The sequence below is a fragment of the Lagopus leucura genome, unplaced genomic scaffold (genome assembly GCF_019238085.1).
Source record: "Lagopus leucura isolate 7727_CA_CO unplaced genomic scaffold, USGS_WTPT01 Super-Scaffold_100157, whole genome shotgun sequence".
Taxonomy (NCBI): Eukaryota; Metazoa; Chordata; class Aves; order Galliformes; family Phasianidae; genus Lagopus; species Lagopus leucura.
In genome coordinates, this window is record NW_024962334.1 from 13,779,419 (window position 1) to 13,799,023 (window position 19,605).

At 39.5% G+C, this 19,605-nt stretch overlaps 1 long non-coding RNA gene across 2 annotated transcripts in view; it reads right to left on the bottom strand.

Moving 5' to 3' along the window:
* Positions 1–10,284, bottom strand: part of LOC122189647 — a 36,123-nt gene extending 25,839 nt beyond the window's left edge. For both annotated transcript variants that reach the window (XR_006181902.1, XR_006181901.1), the window contains exon 1: positions 10,212–10,284. This is a non-coding gene — a long non-coding RNA (uncharacterized LOC122189647). The remainder of the gene's footprint in view (positions 1–10,211) is intronic.
* Between the last annotated feature and the right edge of the window lie 9,321 nt (positions 10,285–19,605).

Consider the following 19,605-nt stretch of genomic DNA (forward strand, 5'->3'; position numbering starts at 1 on the left):
TATTTTTCAGAAAGAAAACTTCCAGTCTGTTCCCAGCTGTGTTGAGAACAGTACCATATTTCAGAACAAACAGTATTAATTTCCCTTCTCCTGACTTAGATTAAAATAGGATTTAATTCTATAACCAGAACAAATACCATTAATAACTCTGGCTTATTCCTGGACACAATACACAATAAAAATGTAATATCTGTTTTTTGTGTTTTCATTCTGTCTGTAACATAGGTACATTTGGGAACTGGAGTCAAAACATCTTTTCACAGTGATCAAAAATAAAGCAATGCAGATATTACATGAATGGCAAGGAAGAGAAGGAAAAAAAAAAGGAAAATAAAAAACCAGCTTATTTAAACAGCTGCCTTCCTTGTAAGGGTACCATTTCCTAGTGGAAAAACTTCCTCTTGTCCTGGGAGACTGTGAAGGCCATTGTAGGAAACAAGTTTAAAGTAAATACACAAAGAGAAGAAATTAAGGTCTCATCATTGTCTGTGCCTTTCATAATAAGGTGATTGGCATGATGAGAACACGACAGCAACTGTGGTTCCCAAGAGAGAAAGAGAGGGAGGAACTAATGACTCCGTATGCTTTTCTAACAGGTAAAATTTGCTGTAACAATTGTCTGCTTAACACTTGTCCCTTTGCCACCAAATATAGAAACCCAATCCAGTTAAATTCCACAGAGATTCACAGTGTCACAAAACTGCAGAGGTCAGAAGGGACCTCCAGAGATCATTGAGTGCAACCTCCCACTAAGGCCCATTCCCTACAGAAGGTTATGCAGGTAAGCATCAGTTGTGATTTCAGCAAGCCAAACGCAAGCAGAGACAAATGAGGTTCACTAAATTAATGGAGAGACTTCACCAACAAAGAAACAAGCTTACAAAAATCACAAAATTTCATCTTATTTTTGTAGATAGATACATACATCTTTTGTAAAGAATTCATATGTTATCAGAATCAAGCTTACTAGGATTGCCAGACTTTTAACTGAAGTTGTGAAGTTACAGTGTCTAAGACTTGATGCTCCAACTGAAGCTATGACAGTGGAGATCTGTACTGACAACAGAACCCCATAGGAGAAATCATCTGTTCTCTATGCATGGTGGCATTTGCCCATTTGTGGAGAATAACAATTACTTTTACCAGCAAACTCATTTGTTTGCAAGTAGAAATTCCTATCACTCGTATGACAAGAAGGAATCTTCAAAGAGCCAAAAAAAAAAAACCAAAAAAAAAAAAACACCAACCCCAACCATTATTAAGAATCATTATGTCTACCTACAATGAGATACTGAGAAATATTACTGCTCTATTTAGGGTTCAATCAGTATTATGGAATTTTAAAAGATCAGAAGAACAACTCGAGCTGATCAACAAAGGTTGTTCTTTTGAGAATCAGCATTCTTGCTAGCTGAGAAGGGAGAAATAGAACTGGAAAAAAACAAACAAACAAAAAAACCCACTGGTCCAGCCAATAAAAACTTTTCTTAATGATCACTTTCAATTATTTTACTTTAATTGAAAAGGTTTAAATGTTTTGGATTTTTTTTTTTTTTTTTTTTTTTTTTTTAAACACACATTTAAACATAGGTGTAAAGTTTCAAAAATGACTTACATGTAAACTATATGTTATATACATTGATAATTAGAGATGAGTGGAACATACATCTAAAAACAGTCGTTTACCAAAGCAATATTAATTTTTGACAACAGAAAATGAATCATTTAAATTAAACTAAAATATTCAGTTCTAATAAAAAATTTGGCTGGTACGTATCCAGGTCAGTCAAATTAAGAAGCTTTGTAAAAACAAAATAAAATTCCTGTTTTCTAAAATAAATATCTTCCAAAACTGCATTCATATTTCACATTTGGTACATACTTTATAGTTATAATTATCACTTTTATCAAAGCCTGAACTCTTTAAAAATTCTAATTGTCCTTATAACAGTAAAAGTTTAGGGATATATTCTCAGCTGAAATTTAATTTGGAATACAAACCGAAAGCCAAATTTTCAGAAATAAAATCAGTTGAAAATTATGAAATCTGTAAGGACAGTTTAATTACTACTGTAGCCAACATTCTTTCTCTTAAGTTTGCTTGTGCTGAATTTCCATTTGAGAATCATAGAATGATTTGGATTAGAAGCGACCTTTAAGGTCATCTCACTCCAGCCCCCTGCTACAGGCAGGGACATCTTCCATAGACCAGGTTGTTCAGTGCCCCATCCAGAAGAACAGACTGGATTATATTTCATTATAATGCAATCTTTAAAATTTCTTCTTGGTGCTCAATAAAGTGTTTATGATGGAGTAGGTCAGATGAGAGTCTTAAAATTAATAAACATATTAAAAGGTGGAAAATATAATGTTACATGTACACTGTTTTTGTTTTCTTTTTTGGCCAGGTAAAGGATTTAGCAAAACAAGAACTTGGATATTAGGAAATGGTTGAGGGTGGTCAGGTACTGGAACAGGCTCCCAAGGGTGGGTGGTCACTGCCCCAAGTTGCTGGAGGTCAAGGAACATTGAACAATGCTCTTAGACACAGGCTCTGAGTTTTGGGCAGTCCTGTGTGAGAAGGGGTTGGACATAATGATCCTTGTGCACCCCTTCCAACTGAAGGTATTCTGTGATTCCAAGTAAATAAATTTAATATAAGGCCATAATTGCAACATTTGCTCATTGCAACATTCCTTTGTTAAGTGATAGCCTTGTTAACTAGGATTTCATTGTAACACCTAGCCTGTAACTACAGAAGTGACATGGCACTGGAAAGCTGCAAAATGTCTTGTATAACTGTCATGTTTGGGTGCCTGAATTTTCACACCACAAAACAATGTGACATGTTTAACAAGCTGTTGGAGGACATTGTAAATGCAATGGAAAGTCACAGATGGAGCTGTATCAGACCAGACAGGTCACATCCCCGCACCAAATATGAATACACAACCCATGCTTCCCCAGCAGAAGATACGCTGCTATGGCACTTCTACCCTAAGGTTCAGGGAGGTTGCTGCATGCAGAGCAGCTTCCTCTACTCAGGCATGAGGATCAGTCGACACAGAGTGCTTTACAGCAGCAGCTGGCTTTTAACAATAGCAGGACAGCAGGCTAAGTTCCTCCCTGGAGTAATTCCATTGCCCAGTATTATTTTTCCTCTTATTGAAAAAGAAATTGGACATATCATTGTGCTTTCCAGGCAACACTGCTGCAAATTCACACGGAGACCAGAAATAGATAAGATGAAAAGAAAAATAAGCAACAAATATACGTATAATTGACATGATCATCCCTAAATAAATCCAAGTTGGTGGAACAGAAAAATTATGGTGCCAAGGAATGGATGAACAGCATCAGTCAATTTCATTTTCCTTTGTTCAGGGAAAGAATGCTACATACTTCTGGGTTCTCAAAAAACTTCTTTTTAAAGAGAAACAGCTAAGGTGGCCAACTAAAGAACTTATCTCTGGTCTTCCTCCCAGTGCAACTGGAAGCCGCTAAGTAAGTGCTAACACAGTAATTCACATTACCTCAGCCACCAGCAAGCCTGAAACACCACATTTGCCAGGATCACTCTGCTACTGCACAACAGGTAAAACATCTTAGTTAAAGACACAACCAACACTGAAGCTTCTGGTAAAAATGGGAATAAGAACCTCCCTTCCACAGCAGTGCCTTGTCAAGTCCTGAGCAATTGGAGATGCCACTGGAGGCACAACAGAGTGGTTTGCCTATTCCCATGTAAGTAAAATGAAGTAAATAAGTGAATGAGCAGCTTGTCCTTCAGAACACTGTGGGATGACACAGGAATATATGATTATATGAGTAACTAAAACTCTTCCAGAGTTGCTTTTCTAAACACAAGAATGGATTTCAAATCTCAGACTGTCCAGTTCCAAAATGCAATCTCAAATGCAGAAATATGAAAAAACCCATAGAATCAATCACCACTAAGAAAGAGAAAAAAAATGTAGTGCAGAGACTGAACTCACATGATCTGTCCAAGTCATCAGAAAGAGCACTTACATTTGGAGGATTTGTTCACAAGTATAGTCCAGGAGATATTATATTACATTAACATGATGGAAGTACAAATGCCCCAGGACTTAACGAACTTTGTGGGATATGCATTAACCATGATGGAATCTTGTAAGAATTATTCTGCAGCTATGACAAGCTATTAAAATGGCCACTGAGAGTCTTCAGTAGCCGTACACAAATGTCCTTATATTCATGACTTTGTCCCACCATTCCTTATCAAAATGTTTGAAAATGCCTCACAAGTTAGCACCACAATGATTTAACAAAGCAGACTGAAAACATGCTATGCTACTTACCAAGAAAATGCCCTGTGAACAGGTGCAATGAAAATTATAAAATGATAGATAAAATAGCTATACAAAACTCAAAAAAATATTCACTTATACTCACTGAAATATTCATTTCGATGTTTTTTCAGAATGTTTTCAAATCAAAATGAACTATAAGTTATCACTAGACTTCTAAAACGCTTTGTGCCACATCAACCTCTTCAATAAAAATGTCTGTTGAGTTTCTACATGTCAACAAACCCATACTTTTTGAATACTTTTGCTTTTATAAAACCCTTCCTTTTGTAAAATTAAGATGTTCCAACTGAGCTTTTCTAACCAGCTGTTTTCTAGGAGAAGTTTCAAATTATAGTAAAGAAAACATCAACAAATAAGCAGAGCACTCTCAATGGAATCTGTACAGGGACTGCAGGCATGCTAAAATTACCCAATGCAGAAGCCAATACCTGCCACAGATCACTAAATGCCTCTGTCTGGCAAAAAATAAATAAATAAATAAATAAATAAATCATTTTAGTACCCTGTTGCATTCACACTTCACTGCAGTATAATCGAGCAGAAAAGCCATGACAGCCTTAATTAGATAATTGCAAGAAAGCCAGATATGGTCCCACTTAGGGGAAATCCTGTTAGGAATACTTCTTAAATAAAGGAAGAGACTTCGGAGAAGTTATTCATATGGAAAAGAACAGGGAACATAGGTCAGTACAAACCCCTCTCCAAAAACAAACATATTTTGTCTGCTTATACTGAAGAGCCTGTATCCTGAACCGACTGCAGCCAGGACGTGCTAAGTGCCAGCCATCAGCTGTCAGAGTCACAGCCAGCCACACCGGTTTGGGAAGTGTCTTGCACAGTAGAAGGCCTGGCTTCAATGCAGTGCTGCAGCACAAATGTTATACGCTAGTCTTCATTCTTCTAGCAAGGCAATTTTTCCCAAAGGCTTTTCACAACACATGAGTGTGTATAAGCCTTTGCACCTCTGTGATTCTGAATGCATTTTAGTGACAGAAGTGGCACAGGCAAGATGCAGTTGTGCTGGTGTTTCCCTGGAGCTAGACCCATCTGCACTCTCAACTGTGAACACAGTCCTTTCTTTCCGAGTGTAGCTTTCCAGAGCCCTCTGAGGCATGGCATCAGTAATGCCATGATAAACTTTCAAGCAGCTGCACCTTCAATGCTCCAGCATCAGCAAAGCAGGATGTTCAGAGAACACAACTGTTTCCTCCTGATCATGGAGAAAATGGGCAAGCCCATGCTCCAAAATATTTCACAGTCATAACCAATGGGTTGGTGTATTTGCACAATGTACTTTCCTGTTTTGTTCACTCAAAATTTTCACTTCACTTTGCTTAAGAAAGAAAACAATACAAATTCTAGAGCACTAGCCTAAGGGCTTCAGCCTGGCAAGCACATGACAGGAAATGTAACCTTGTACTAGTGTTGCTCACCTTGGCAAACCAGTGTCCTCTGTTTGTGCCAGTGCTCAACAGCATCCTCTGATATCTATTTGTGCTCTTACATTCAACTATGTACTTCGTCATCTTCATTTTCAGTTATAAGCAGTTAGAGTCATACTAATAATATAAAGGTTACTATCCCATGCTCTACATTCCTTTCTTACAGTCACATGTTTATTCATAAAAATTCAACTGTTTGCCTCCCTAGCTCAACTCAAATATATTTTTTAAGTTTCAGATGAAGCAATACCACACAAGGATTAAGAAGATAAATGCCCAATATTGGTCCATTTATCTGCCATTTAAGAACTGCGAGGGGACCCAGCAGAAATTTGATAAATTGCCTCTCTTACCAAGAGCTTGTGGGCAGAAACCAACATGTTAGTTGAGCACTCCTTTGGGTGAAGAGCCTCTTGCATTTAGAGCAGGTATCTCAAATGCTGGTGATTTCACTCCAATTTTCAGCTTTGAATAAAAATAAACCATTCCTATGGGAAGAGGGTTACCAGAGGCTGAAGACAAATTTATTTGCACAGGAAAGAGCGGGCATAAAGCTGTGCTTTCTGTCTCAGAGGAGTACAGCTTTAGCAGGCTGAACTCTTGCAAGGGGCATGTTTGCTAGGGCAACTGGAGTGCAGGAGCAACAGAGAATGAGGTGAGGACAGCAGAGATTTCAAAGGACAGCTCTGCAGCGTTGGCTGCATTCAGGAAGAAAATGGAGCAAGCAATGGAGTGGGAAGCACTTCTCAACGTAGAAGAGACGAAGCAAGCGCAGGACAGCCAGGTGATCAGGCCCAGCCAGCAGGGTTCATGAAAGGCAGGTCCTGCCTGACCAGTCTCATCATCTTCTATGATCAGGTGACTTACCTGGTGGACAAGGGAAAGGCTGTTGACGTAAGTCTACCTAGACTTCAGCAAAGCCTTTGACACTGTCTCATACACTATTCTCCTGAAGAACCTGGAAGCCTACGGCTTGGACAAGTACACTGTTAGCTGGGTAGAGAACTGGCTAGACAGCCAGACCCAGAGAGGTGCTGAATGGAGTTAAACTGAGCTGGAGACCAGTCACGAGTGGTGTCCCCCAGGGGTCAGTATTGGGTCCAGGTCTGGTTAATATTTTTATTGATGATCTGGATGAGGGAATTGAGCGCATCCTCACTGAGTTTGCAAAGGACATGGTGTGCATTTGCCAGAAGGCAGGAAGGCCATATCGAAGGAGCTGGATAGACTGGATTAATGGGATGAGGCCAACGGGACAAAGTTCAACAAGACCAAGCATCAGGTCCTGCTGCACAGGGAGGTGGTGGAGTCATTGTTCCTGGAAGTGTTCAAGAAACATGTAGATGTGGTACACAAGGACATATTTTAGCAAGCAATATTTGTGGGCAGACAGTTGGACTAGATGATCTTAGAGATCTTTTTCATCCTTAATAGCTCTATCATTCTACAATCATATAAGGCCACTTCTCTCTCCCCAGTACACCGGAGGAGTCACAATCACTCTGCTGAGGTAGCATTGAGAAGATCACCTGCCTCCAGAGTCAGATGCAGGAGTGTGAACATTTTACCTGCTTTAGAAAAAAAATGAAGAGAGGAAGCAGCAAATCTATCAAGATTTAAGGAGCTTATTGCAGGATGAGACTCTGCTGGCATTCAGAAGCTTGACAATTCTGGCAGCAAAATTGCATCTTTACCATAGAATGATGAAGAGAAGGTAAAGGAGTCGTAGCAAGAAGCTTTCTTTCAAGCTTTCTTTCCTCTGCAGAGGAGAAGATGTGGTCAGGGCTCAATAGCTAGTAGCAATCTTTAAACAACTGGCAGCTACCCCTGTTGTCTCCTGGATTTGCAGTTGCAGCTGTTACAACCAACAGTGCCATTTACCTCAGAGACCCTGGCCAGGAGCCCATCTGTTTTGTTGCCTTTTTGTCTGCAATTTTTTTTCTCCCCGATTTTTCCTACCCATTCCTCTGGCACAGGCTCATGGATCTTCTTCCTCTCCACAATGAGAGCAGTTCTGGCAGCATCCAGTCTTCAGGCAGGGATAGATTGGCTGCAGCCACTTACCCTCCACAGCCTCCCATTTTAGTTCTGAAACCAAGCTGTTGCTTCACCTTGTTGTGGTGGTTTTCCCCATGGCTCTCCACCAGTGCATAACAGAATGAATTTGGAAGGTTTTTGAATTTGCTTTCTTTCCATCCAGGCAGTTCATGCCTCTGAATTCATTATCCCATACTAAAGAATCACTGCCTCAAATCCACTGCAGATTTCCATAATCCCTTCCCTAGAGGCACCGAACAGTTTCCAGGCAGGATAAAGAAAGGAGTCTGATCTCACCTGGCTGTAACAAGGGTTTCAGATAAGGTATTACCTCATGTTTTCCAGGTGGAGGAAAGCATGCAGTGCCCTGAATAGGATAGCCAGGATATCCATTAAATGCCAACATTAAATCCCCCGTTCAGAAATCAGGTTAGCTGTAGGTAACAGAGATTTAATGGCCACTGCGGCATAAGAATAATTACATTGATTCACAGAGCTGAGCAGGCATGAGTTTAATGCTTCTGAAAGCCAAGTGTGTCGTGGCTCAGAACAAAATTCTTTGTGCAAAGAAGTAGGTACACCTAGAGCAGCTTTGTAGTGAAAGGAGCTTTTGCTCTGACCTGCCCACATCTGCTGAAAGGTGACCAAAATAACCTGAGCTGCAAGGCATCCGTCCTCGTTACCTACAAAAGCTCAATTTCATAACAGTGATTTTAAGGTCACAAAAATCAAACTTAATTAAATCATCTGAAACTCAGTCCTCCAAAATCAAGTATTCGTATTCAATGGTCCATCATAAAAATCTCACAGTCTGGAGCTTGAGGACTCCAGTCTTAGTTTCACAATTATTAAGTAAATTCTGGCTAACCCAAATTATCAGGCATGTGTTAAGATTAAAAGACATGATGAAAGAATTTAGACCCTAGCAGAGTAATAACTAAAAGATGCTAACAGGCATCTGCTTTCATTTATCAGTAATCAAGCTAATGGAAAAAAACCTCAGGACGTTAGTTTTAGAAAAGCTGAATTGCCAATTCCTTCTAGTTAATTTAGATTACCACAGAATCATTTGAGCTGGAAGGGTCCTTTCAAGATCATTTATTCCAACCCCTTCCACAATGAACAGGGACACTTACAGCTAGATCAGGCTGCTCAGAACCCCACTCAACCAGACCTAGAATATGTCCAGGGATGGAGCATCCATGACCTCTCTAGGCAACTTGTTTCACTGCCTCACCACTCTGTTGTAAAAAGACTTTTTCTGAATCTCTAAAGTCTAAATCTTATAGTTTGAAACTAAGAGTTCTGTAGACCAAAATGGGTCTTGAAAGAATAGATTAAAGAAGAAAGACCAACATGCATTTTGGAAATGACACTGCAAAAGTATGTAAGGCTCAGAGATACAAAAGCTAAGGAAGTCTTCCAACAGAGAAGTATATAACCCTCAAGCCTAGTGTAACAAACCACAGAGTAATATAATCCACTCATAAAAAGTGAGTTTCTTTGACAAAAATACAGATTTTTCAAGTGACTCATTTTGAAGGCAAAATTTATAGAACAGTGTACAGATTCACTCTTTTCATCCCTCCATACAGAAAGGCAAACTTCTCCTATGCAGAAAGAACTTCATTTCTTTTCTGAGATAGCCTCTGAACTAAGGAGATACAAACATGTAGTTTTTATGCACTTCATAGGTGTTGTTTACAGTTACTAAAAGGACTTATTGCCAAGTGATGTTGAGATAATGGACTTTTGCCTTTATGTTCACCAACCCACCCTGCATCCCCACTGCTAGTCAGGCCATCTGCAAGCACTGCTGTCAAGCACGGCAAAGCTTCCATTTTATTCCTGCATCAGAAAGATAGCTTTATGGAGTTCGCAGCTGATGAGCAAACAGTCCACTCCCACCTCAAACAGCGCAAAACTACACTAAGCATCTCCAGCAAGCTTCTATTTGAAGAAAATAAAACTGATGGCGGTTTTTATCCCCTTTCCTGTATGGTCCCATCTCAATGAAAATCTGTACAGTGGGAACAGATCCAGGTTTTCTTGCTCATCTGCTGCTCTCAGCCACAGTCAAGAACAAGCACCCAGGCATCAATTACAGACATGGCCCTGCTTGCTGCATGCTCCACACACTTGTGTTTTCCACATCTTATGGACCTCATATGTTTAAAACAGAGCTGAGACCTGCACCTCTGCCTTTGTCCAGAATTTCCTATGGCAGTTTAGGCACACAAAATGAGGTAGCAGTACAGAGAGATCTTCCCCCATACCAATAAAATGGCAGACTCAGATCACGTCCTCACTTACAAATACTGAGTTACAAATTACCAGCCTAAGTGCCTCATATTAGTGGTAACAGCAAGTGAACACTCACCTCTGTGCTCACAACATAGGCTTCTTGTGCAGGGCTGGGGTGGCATTATCTTCCTGGATGGATCATTTCCACATATCCTGTGACAGAAAGAAGTTAGCACACAGTCAGCTGAGAAAGTCCCTGGGGACCTCTGCCAATACAGAGACCATAATATAAGAAATTTTTTTTTCCTACATGGAGAGTCTGATCTATCTTTCAAATATAAGGGCTGCTCCAAAATGCCTCCTATTGTCTCCTGACATCAGAGGCAGATGTTGGTGGAACAGCAGTAGAGGTTGAACCTTCCCAACAATATTCCATTAAATTCTGTTGCCATAAGATAGATGTCAGTAGAGGGGCACTCTGACATAAAAGGGCATGTGAAGCAAGGGGTATAATTAAATTCCTCCATGCAGAAAAAGTGACACCCACTGACATTCATCTACACTTGCTGAACATTTAAGGAGACCAAACAGTGGATATTAGCACAGTGAGGCAGTGAGTTTCAACACTGGTGACAGCAACGTGAAAGACAATTCACATTCTGGGTGAACATGCACAGCTGCCACGCCACAAAATGAAGAGCATCTTGATCAGCTCATCCATGCAAATTGGCTAATGGTAGTGACTATGTTGAGAAGTAGTGTTTTCATAGCTGAGAATTTTCTCTATCAAATGGTGTTATTGTGCTCTGTTGTAGTTTCCATGGAAATAAATAGGAGGCATGCTTTCAGAACAACCTATATACTATAAAATGTCTGCACGTTTTACCATGATTGCTTTTATTGACTCAGATATTTTTAAAATAAAATGAGTAATTAGATAAAAGCAGTTTGCTACCAGGAACTGAGCAATAATTTATAAGCATTCACCAAAACTTGAATTGATTCTGACACTTCTCTTAGTTATGTACAGAAGAGAAAGAAACTTATATCAAATGTGCTCTGAAGTCTATTTATAAGGGCAAGATGAGAGAGAGAGAATCTAAAACTCAAACAGCTTTGGGGAAAAAAAAAAAAACAACAAATAGGAATAAAACTATTTCTACTACCTTATGTACTGCAGCATTTTACCAATAGTAAATTCAATACATGTTTTTGCTTCTACTAAAGCTTAACATACATTTCCTGAAAACTAAATAGCGTCAAACTGTGAGAGCTTCGCTCATGTTTCATTGATACATGTTTAGTATATTTAGCTACAGACTTAAAAGCACACTTTTCTAGAAGGAGAAACGATAGGGGCAATAATGATTCAGACAATTACCTGAATTGCAAACAATTGATTTTTATATTTGACATTTTCTGATGCATTTTTTGCTGTTAGTCAGTAATATTATTAAGTCATTGACTCTCCCAAAGACTTGAGTGTTAGTTAAGAACTGTAAGTGACTGCCTAGATGTAACACAGCAGCTAAGTCACACTGCCAATTAAACAGGTCTTTCTGTCATCACTGATAACGTTAGAATAGTTTAGCAATAGGACAGAACAGTTATCCAATAAATTTAGCCTTAAACAGAAATTATCTACTCCTAATAGCTAAACAAAAGCTTTTTATAATCCCTCATAGAGTGATTTTATAGCATAGCAATTGTCTAGCTCTCCTTGCTTATGACTGCAAGTATAAGTCTTGCCTGACTACAAATTTTGTGTTTTATAACACATAATACAGTATGCTGTACATATGTGTGTATAACATCTCAGAAGGATGATCGTTTATTAAGAAAATCAAAATCAGCTTATAAGTTTTCATATGTTAATAATTTGACAATCCCATAAAATTCATCACATAAAAACATCTAAATTACAAAAAAAAAAAAAATTATAATAAACTTAGATGTAATTCACGTATTTTAACATTCATATTAAGAACTTATTGTTCCCAGAAGGATTCAGTATAACCTCTGTTTTAGATCCCAACTACTAAACAAACAAACAAACAAACAACGGAATCAAAGAGTCATAGGATGGCTTAGGTTGGAAGGGATCTTAAAGACCATCTAGTTCCAACCCCCTGCTATGGGCAGTGTTGCCATGCACCGGATCAGGTTGATCAGGAACCCAACAAGTCCAGCCCTTGAACACCTCCAGCGATGGGGCATCCACAGCTTCTCTGGGCAGCCTGTGCCAGTGCCTCACTGCCCTCTGAGTAAAAATTTTCTTCCTAACATCTAAACAAAATTTCACCTCTTTTAGTTTAATGCCTCTTTTAGTTTGAAGTATAAACTCCTGTTCATAAGTTTCCTTCATGTACTGGAAGGCTGCAACGAGGTCTCCCTGTAGCCTTCTTTTCTCCAAGCTGAACAAGCCCAACTCCCTCAGCCTTTCTTCAAGGAGAGGTGCTCCAGTTCGCTGATCACCTACATGGCCCTCCTCCAGACCCTTCAACAGCTCCACATCACTTCTTAGCCTTTTATCTAAGATCAATTAAACCTCTTTGAGAGCAGGTTAATTTATGTCCCACCCTCTAAGCATGGTCATCCTTCATCAGGACATAGTCTTCTTTACTTCCATTTTCTACATTAATTCTTTATTGATCACTTGACTTGATTTGCTTTTATGAACTGATCAAAGGAGGGAAATGGCAACATCTTCTTTCAAAGGCAAACAGCAGCCCATTTTGGCCTTCCAGGAGGCCTGTAAATCCACCATATTACACAAGTATAACTGAGAGAATATATCTTGATAAAGCTATATACATATTTGTCTTTCTTCTGTATCAGTTTGAGGTTAGGCGGTGTTTCCTACAGTCTCTGCCTCTCAGAACATCTATCACCAGAAAAGATGATGCCAGCTCACCCATTTGGCTGCTAACCTTCTGTCTCTACTCTTTTTTCTTACCTCTGCTACTTTCTCCAGCCATTTGGTCTGTAGTTTCTGTTTTTCAACCTTTCAGGGTAGGCTGTTGCTCCATCTAGGTAAAATACCGCTTTGCACAATCCAGCACTAGTGCACACTTCAGAGAAAAAGCCCTCCTGGGAGCAGTGGTGAAGTTCAAGTCTTTTCTATTTCCACATTAACATAATCTCAGTGTTCTTAGACTTTTTTTATTCTCTATACTACCTTCCTGCTTCTGCTGGCACACAAGCCAGGACACTGTTATCCTTCTTGGCCACCTAGGTACACTGCTCATGTTCAGCCGAGCATCAACCAACACCAGCAGGTTCTTCCCCTCCACACAGCCTTCCAGCCACTCTCCTTCAAGCCAGTGATGCATGGGGTTGTTGGGACCAGAGTCCAGGGCCTGGCATTTGGTCTTGTTGAAGCTCATACAATTGACCTTAGTCCATTGATCCAGCCTGTCCAAATCTTTCTGTAGGGCCCTTCTGTACTCAGACAAACCTACGCTTCCTCCCCACTTGGTGATACCTGCAGACTTACTGAGGATGCATTCAATTCCCTCATCCACTTCATCAAAAAACATTAAATATGATGGGTCCCAAAAGGTGAGAACAGAAAATGTCCATAAATGTCATAATAAATGAAAGCTATCAGTGTAGCAGTAGCCACATTTTCTTTTCTTGATGACAAGACTCATCTCAATAGTGTTAATGAGCTTCAGTGCCCATGGAATCTAGATTTCTCCACTCTTAACTTGGCATACTGTGGGTGTAATATGCTATAAAGACATGATTAATCCCTTAACACCACCTCTTCTACTGATGATGGTAGCCCTCTTCACAATGGGTTACTGCAGCTACAGAAGATTATGATTTTCAGCTTTGTAGACTTTTACAGATGCAAATCAGGTACATGAAAAAAATATCACATGTATGGATTGCCCTACACTTTGCTTTTTTCCAATGACTCATTAGGTATGTTCTAGAAGAAGCTGGAAACCATTAGAAAGCTTTTCATTTTCTAACACGAATTCTCTGTGCTAGTTCTCACCAGCTGACTGTGGCTGTTCTCCTTTTCAAAGCTCAATATCAAGATGGTGCCAGAGACTAACCATCTTAGGATGTATCATGGAGTATCGCAGACAGCACTACATTTATCCATGTTCAATTTCATTTTGAATCAGCATCTTTACCACATAACCCATAAAGGAAAATAAATTTAATAACAGCCACTTGTGATTTAAAACTGTAGGAGGAATAATTAAGATTAGTAGAAGACACAGTTTCTGAATGAAGATATACAGTACATAACCCAAGTTTATGAATCCACTTTATCCAAATGATTAGTAGCTTACTTTTTGTGTTGCTGACGTTCAGAGAAGATGAAAAATCATGCTGGTGTATTAACCATTCAATCATCAACATGTATGGTAAAAAAAGTGTTACTCTGCTTCCTAACTCAAGCACTGAAGGGAAAAAAACACGCTACAGTTTTCACACAGCTGACCTCTAAAAATAAATATTTTTGATAATTTTGACAGAATAAATGGGCACGAGAAAATCTTCACATTCATGCAGCTTATTTAAGCCTTGTTCTTTGGAGTCTCACAGAGTGTATTTAGCTTTTCATTTTCTTTTCAGAAATTTCATTTCAGAAGCACCTTAGGAGCAGCTATTTTAAGCTTGCAAATATCATTGAAGGGATGGCAGTGCTAACCCACTGACAAAGCTGCTTAAGTGTACCCTGAAAACAAGCTCATCAGATAAGAAAGGGAGAACAGTTTCTGTCAGATGCTCATTCTTCAGGAAATGGGCCTGTGCTGTTCAATGAGTGCTTTCAAACACTACCTATTCCACCCCAAACCTCTTACTGTATACAGTTTTCCACCAGATGCCTTCTAGTTTCATCAGCATATTTATATGGCAATATATCAGTGAAATCTATAGATGAGATGAACTTCAAGTAATTAGAGTCCACAGGTAATTGCTCAGAGTTCTCTACCATGCTCTGAGGAAGTTCATATACAAAGTTTGCCTTTCATACATTCTGTTATCAACAGTAACATCCTCCACAATTTTACGCTCCAAAAACTCCTGGCAACAGATAAGAACAAATTGACTTTTAAGAACAACAATTACAGTATGGTTTTATGTACAGAAAGTGAAAGTTACCATTCAAGGCCATTTATCTTATACTGTATTAATCAACTATAATCAACTTGGCATCCCCCAAAAAACATGGATCAGAACATCACATAAGGCAGTTCATTCAAATTACTCAAACATTATAAGCTACACGTGGCTTTCATGCTACTCAGAAAGCTCAGTTATTTTAACATCCCCAAAACTAATAGCCTGTTAGGTGCACACACCTCATTCATTTTATACTCATTATATTTAGAGGTGGAATGAAATACAAATTGCCCAAACTCAGAAAACACATTCCTGAATAACTCCTATTTATTGAAATAATGTTAAACTGAACATAACAAAAATAACTTTTCCCCTTCCTTCTCCGGGTCTGTGCATTTCCATTATTTACATCCAAAGATTACATTCAATAGTAGCAATTTTGAATTATCAGTAAAGCCAGGAGGCAAGGAAGTTGATTCAGACTCACCATAGGCTGGCAGATACATAAACTAAGCTACATTTTAATAGTTTGGAAGGCTCACCTGCCATGTGAAGGAAGTACTACTGAAAGGAACTTGATAAATCGTCAGACAAATGACCATCTGATGAATATGTAGCTTACAAGAAATATCTAGGCCTATTGCTTGATAGCCAGCAGAATCATCCTGAAATACTTAATTTTGCATAAGAATATATAAGCCTTTAGCACATTGTTTTAAATATTTTGTTATGCCACCAATCAGAACCTTAAATATATACAAAACACCCCAATTACAGACTCAGTGGGGCATTTCCTGAGTGTATTTAAAAAATAATAAATTTAAAAAGCAGTATTGTAGTATTTCTGCCTCTCCAGAGTAAATTCATTTGCATTAACAATATATGAGCAATGCTCCAAGTCCTCCTTTACATACATTGTGTATTCCTAAAGAAAGCATTCTGGACAGGATCTCTGCAGATCATGGATTTCATCAGTCACTTGGCCACTGAAATTGACTGTGCTGTTCTGCCTCTTTGGGCCCCCACTTTCCTCATTTCCTCTGCTCTGAAGGTCAGATCATTCCAACAGATCCAGTCTCATTTTCTGAGCTTTCCTCACTCCTTGCACAACAGAAGTCTAATGCTTAGGTTCCACAGTAATACAAAGCTATGCGGTAAAAACTTGGGTTTTTTTCCCCTGAAGTACTGAAATCCAAGTCAAAATTTCTGGTTCTAGAGAGCAATCAGTTCAGGATTAAGCTTTTAAGAATACAATACACCTTTTTACACTGCTACAACGTGAAGTATGAATGATTACTTGTACTTTATCTAGGTGTAAGTGCAGCCTTTAGTCTTCTGTTCTTATTTGATCTCTTTTTCACCAGCTTTTAACATGCTCTTACCAACTGCAGCACTTTACCTTCTATGGAATACTAGCTGTCTTTTTCAAGCTAATATCTCTTGCCTCTCATCTGCCCCCTCTGAGTATTCATACCTGGTTTCTCCTGGACAGAACATAGCATCCTTATTTTGCAATCAGTTATTCACACTGACCAAAAAGTAGACACAAAAATTGAGTAGCTTTAAACCATAATTGGTGACCTCAACTCCGCACGCTCAAGCGTTACAACCAGCAGCTCTCCAGGCTCCTCAGCTCTGATCCTTGACTTCAAAGACCAAGCAATCTCTACTCTGCAAGCAGCCTGTGTTGAAAACTCTCACCTTCAGTAGGTCCAAGAAAGCACGAATACCTCAAACCAGACACACATGTTTAGTAGTTCTTAAGATCCCTGCCAAAATCACATTTATCTAAAATATTGTTTGTGTTTTAGCATCACTCATAAAAATTCAGGTATAATCACACAGTGCAAACAAAAGGACCCTATATGAAACATTCCCAGGCCAAGTCTTGTCAAATCACGCCCCCACCATAAATCCAGCATTTAAACCTCATAGGAGACAACATCAGTACAAATAAACACACTGGAGAGATTCTACCTACTTTTGCACCATTGTCTCAAAGCTTGCTGAGGAACGCTGATGGACAAGTTCTGGGCAAGGGTTAAGAAACCCTTTGTCTGAGGGACACAGATGGAGAAGTCCAGGGAAGTCCTGGTCAAAGTTGGCAAAATCTTTCGTAGGATTATTTGCAGGCCTGGGGCAACCAGAGAGAGAGAAGCCACGGCTTAATTGCCAGGAAGCAGTCTTTTGTATGGGCTTTTCTTGAGGGACACAGCCATCTCAGGAGGTACTGCACATGACTCTTACCAAGCGCCCAGGAATGCCATGTTGGCACAAGAAGGAGGATAAAAAAGGGACCAACAACCATGAGATTAGATTAGGTTTTTGGCAACAGATTCCTCACAACGAGATGGATGCATGCTGACGGACTCTCCTGGGCCTGCTACCCGAGTCCTGCCGCATCCTCCTGGACTTGCCCTGTTGCTGTACCTACTCACTGTCCAAGGCCAGCCATGCTGCTGCTGCTCTCCCCCTGCGCTTTTGCCTCGGACCATCAGAATGGCATGCAGTGGGACACTGCTGATCCTGGTGGTGACTATCCCTGCTTTACACAGTTCTTGTTTCTTTCCTATTGCGCACTTTCCCTTCCCCATCACCCTAATCCATAGTAGTCACTGTCCTCCCCTTCCCCATCTCCCTAGTTAAGATCTGTAATAGACTGGCTGTACCAACACTTGAACCATTGTTTCTTAATCTCATATCAGTTATACATGTATCAAAGAACTCCTCTCCCTCTTATAAATTGAGATGACACACACTAGCACAGGCCATTTTTTTTAAGCCTTCTATTAAGCTACATTACCCATTTCCACACCACATGAATCTGTATCTAGCTTACTTGTTTTTGCAGGTCTGCTTCCTCCTTTCTTTTCATCCTGGTCAGCTGGTGGTTCCTCTGTGCAACTGAATTTGGCAGGTGGAAGTGTGTTTGTTTAAGCTGCACACAAGCTGGGGAATGCTGTTTTGACAGCTGATAGGTCTGCAGCATCCTTAGAGACTTCTAACAAACACACTGAAGGCTTCATTATTTATAAAGCTTTACAGCTGGAGTGCACAGATCACCCATAGCTGATTTGTCAACGGAACATTCAACCATATTTTTTATGGTATCCAGCTTTTACAGACTTTGCATAAACCTAGAACACGATTTTGTCTTATCTTCCTGTGTAGCTACCTATGCAGCCTGCTGTAGGGGGTGTGCCTTGCAGGCAGGCTGGACTCAGTGGTATCTATAGTCCCTTCCAGCCCCTGCAATTTTGTGATTCCTACTTTTAAAACTTCCTTTATTCTTCCTCAGCAGTTGATTTCCTTTTTTTCATTAGATTATTTGGGGAGACGGTATTTTTATTTCTTTTGTTGTTGTTTGTTTGGACATTCTCCCACTCTGTTCACTACAGCAGCTAAAAGACAAATTCCAGGTTTTCCTCAGTTCTACACAGAATCAAGACACAGTCATAGGGTGGCTGTGATCTCTGGAACATACGCAGGGTTCTGCATCATATTTCAGTGTTTCCTCTGTGCTTGCAAGATAAACATACAAAACCATTTTTACACTGTTTTAGCAGAGCATTCTGTATCAGTTCTAACCTCTGTTTCCCTATGCTTGTTATACTTCAGACCATACTTCTACTTGCTCTTCTTTTCCCTCCTCCAATCAAACAACGTTATACATTCAGATGAGACTGCTAATATTTTAATTTCTCTTATATTTCCATACCTTCAACCTCCCTTAGCTTAGGAGAAACACTAGGGAATACATTCTAGGGAACACCAATAGTCCACGTAGAAATCAGCAGGAGCAGCAGGTGTTTGGCGCCTCTGAACATCAAGCCCTATCTGCATATTCCTGCCAAGCTCATTGCCCAAGAACCTGAACACCTGCATCAGATTGATGTTGCCAGCTCTTGTAATTTTATTTCCAGCGTGAGACTGTGTACTGGCTTTAAACTGCACTTCTGGAATTATCCAATTACATGGAAATCTCAGCACTCATCACAGAATTCTGATCTTCCAGACCCAAGAGAAAAACATGAAAACACCATCCACATGCCATAGCAGGTGAAAAAGACATTAGAAAACAAAGAATTCTGTAAAGCATTACTTTAATTCAGTTCCTTTGCTATAAGGGGATACAACTCATGATGCTCAAGATTCACAGTAATGTAAAACTTCAAAAAGATTTACAATTTGTTCTCACTGCCAGCAGACAGTATGCAAGATCTGTACTAGACGAACCAGGAAAATATTCATTATGACTTTTTTCCTTTTAAATCCACTTAAAATAAGACTGTGCTCTGTAACCATTTCACAGAATCTCTGACTGGATACTGACAGCAACATTCACTGACACTTTCTGAAAGGTCTTTAATTGATCATTCACATAAATCTCTACAAAAGCTGCATTTTCCTCCAGACGTGAAGTTGTATTCTGATGCATAGAC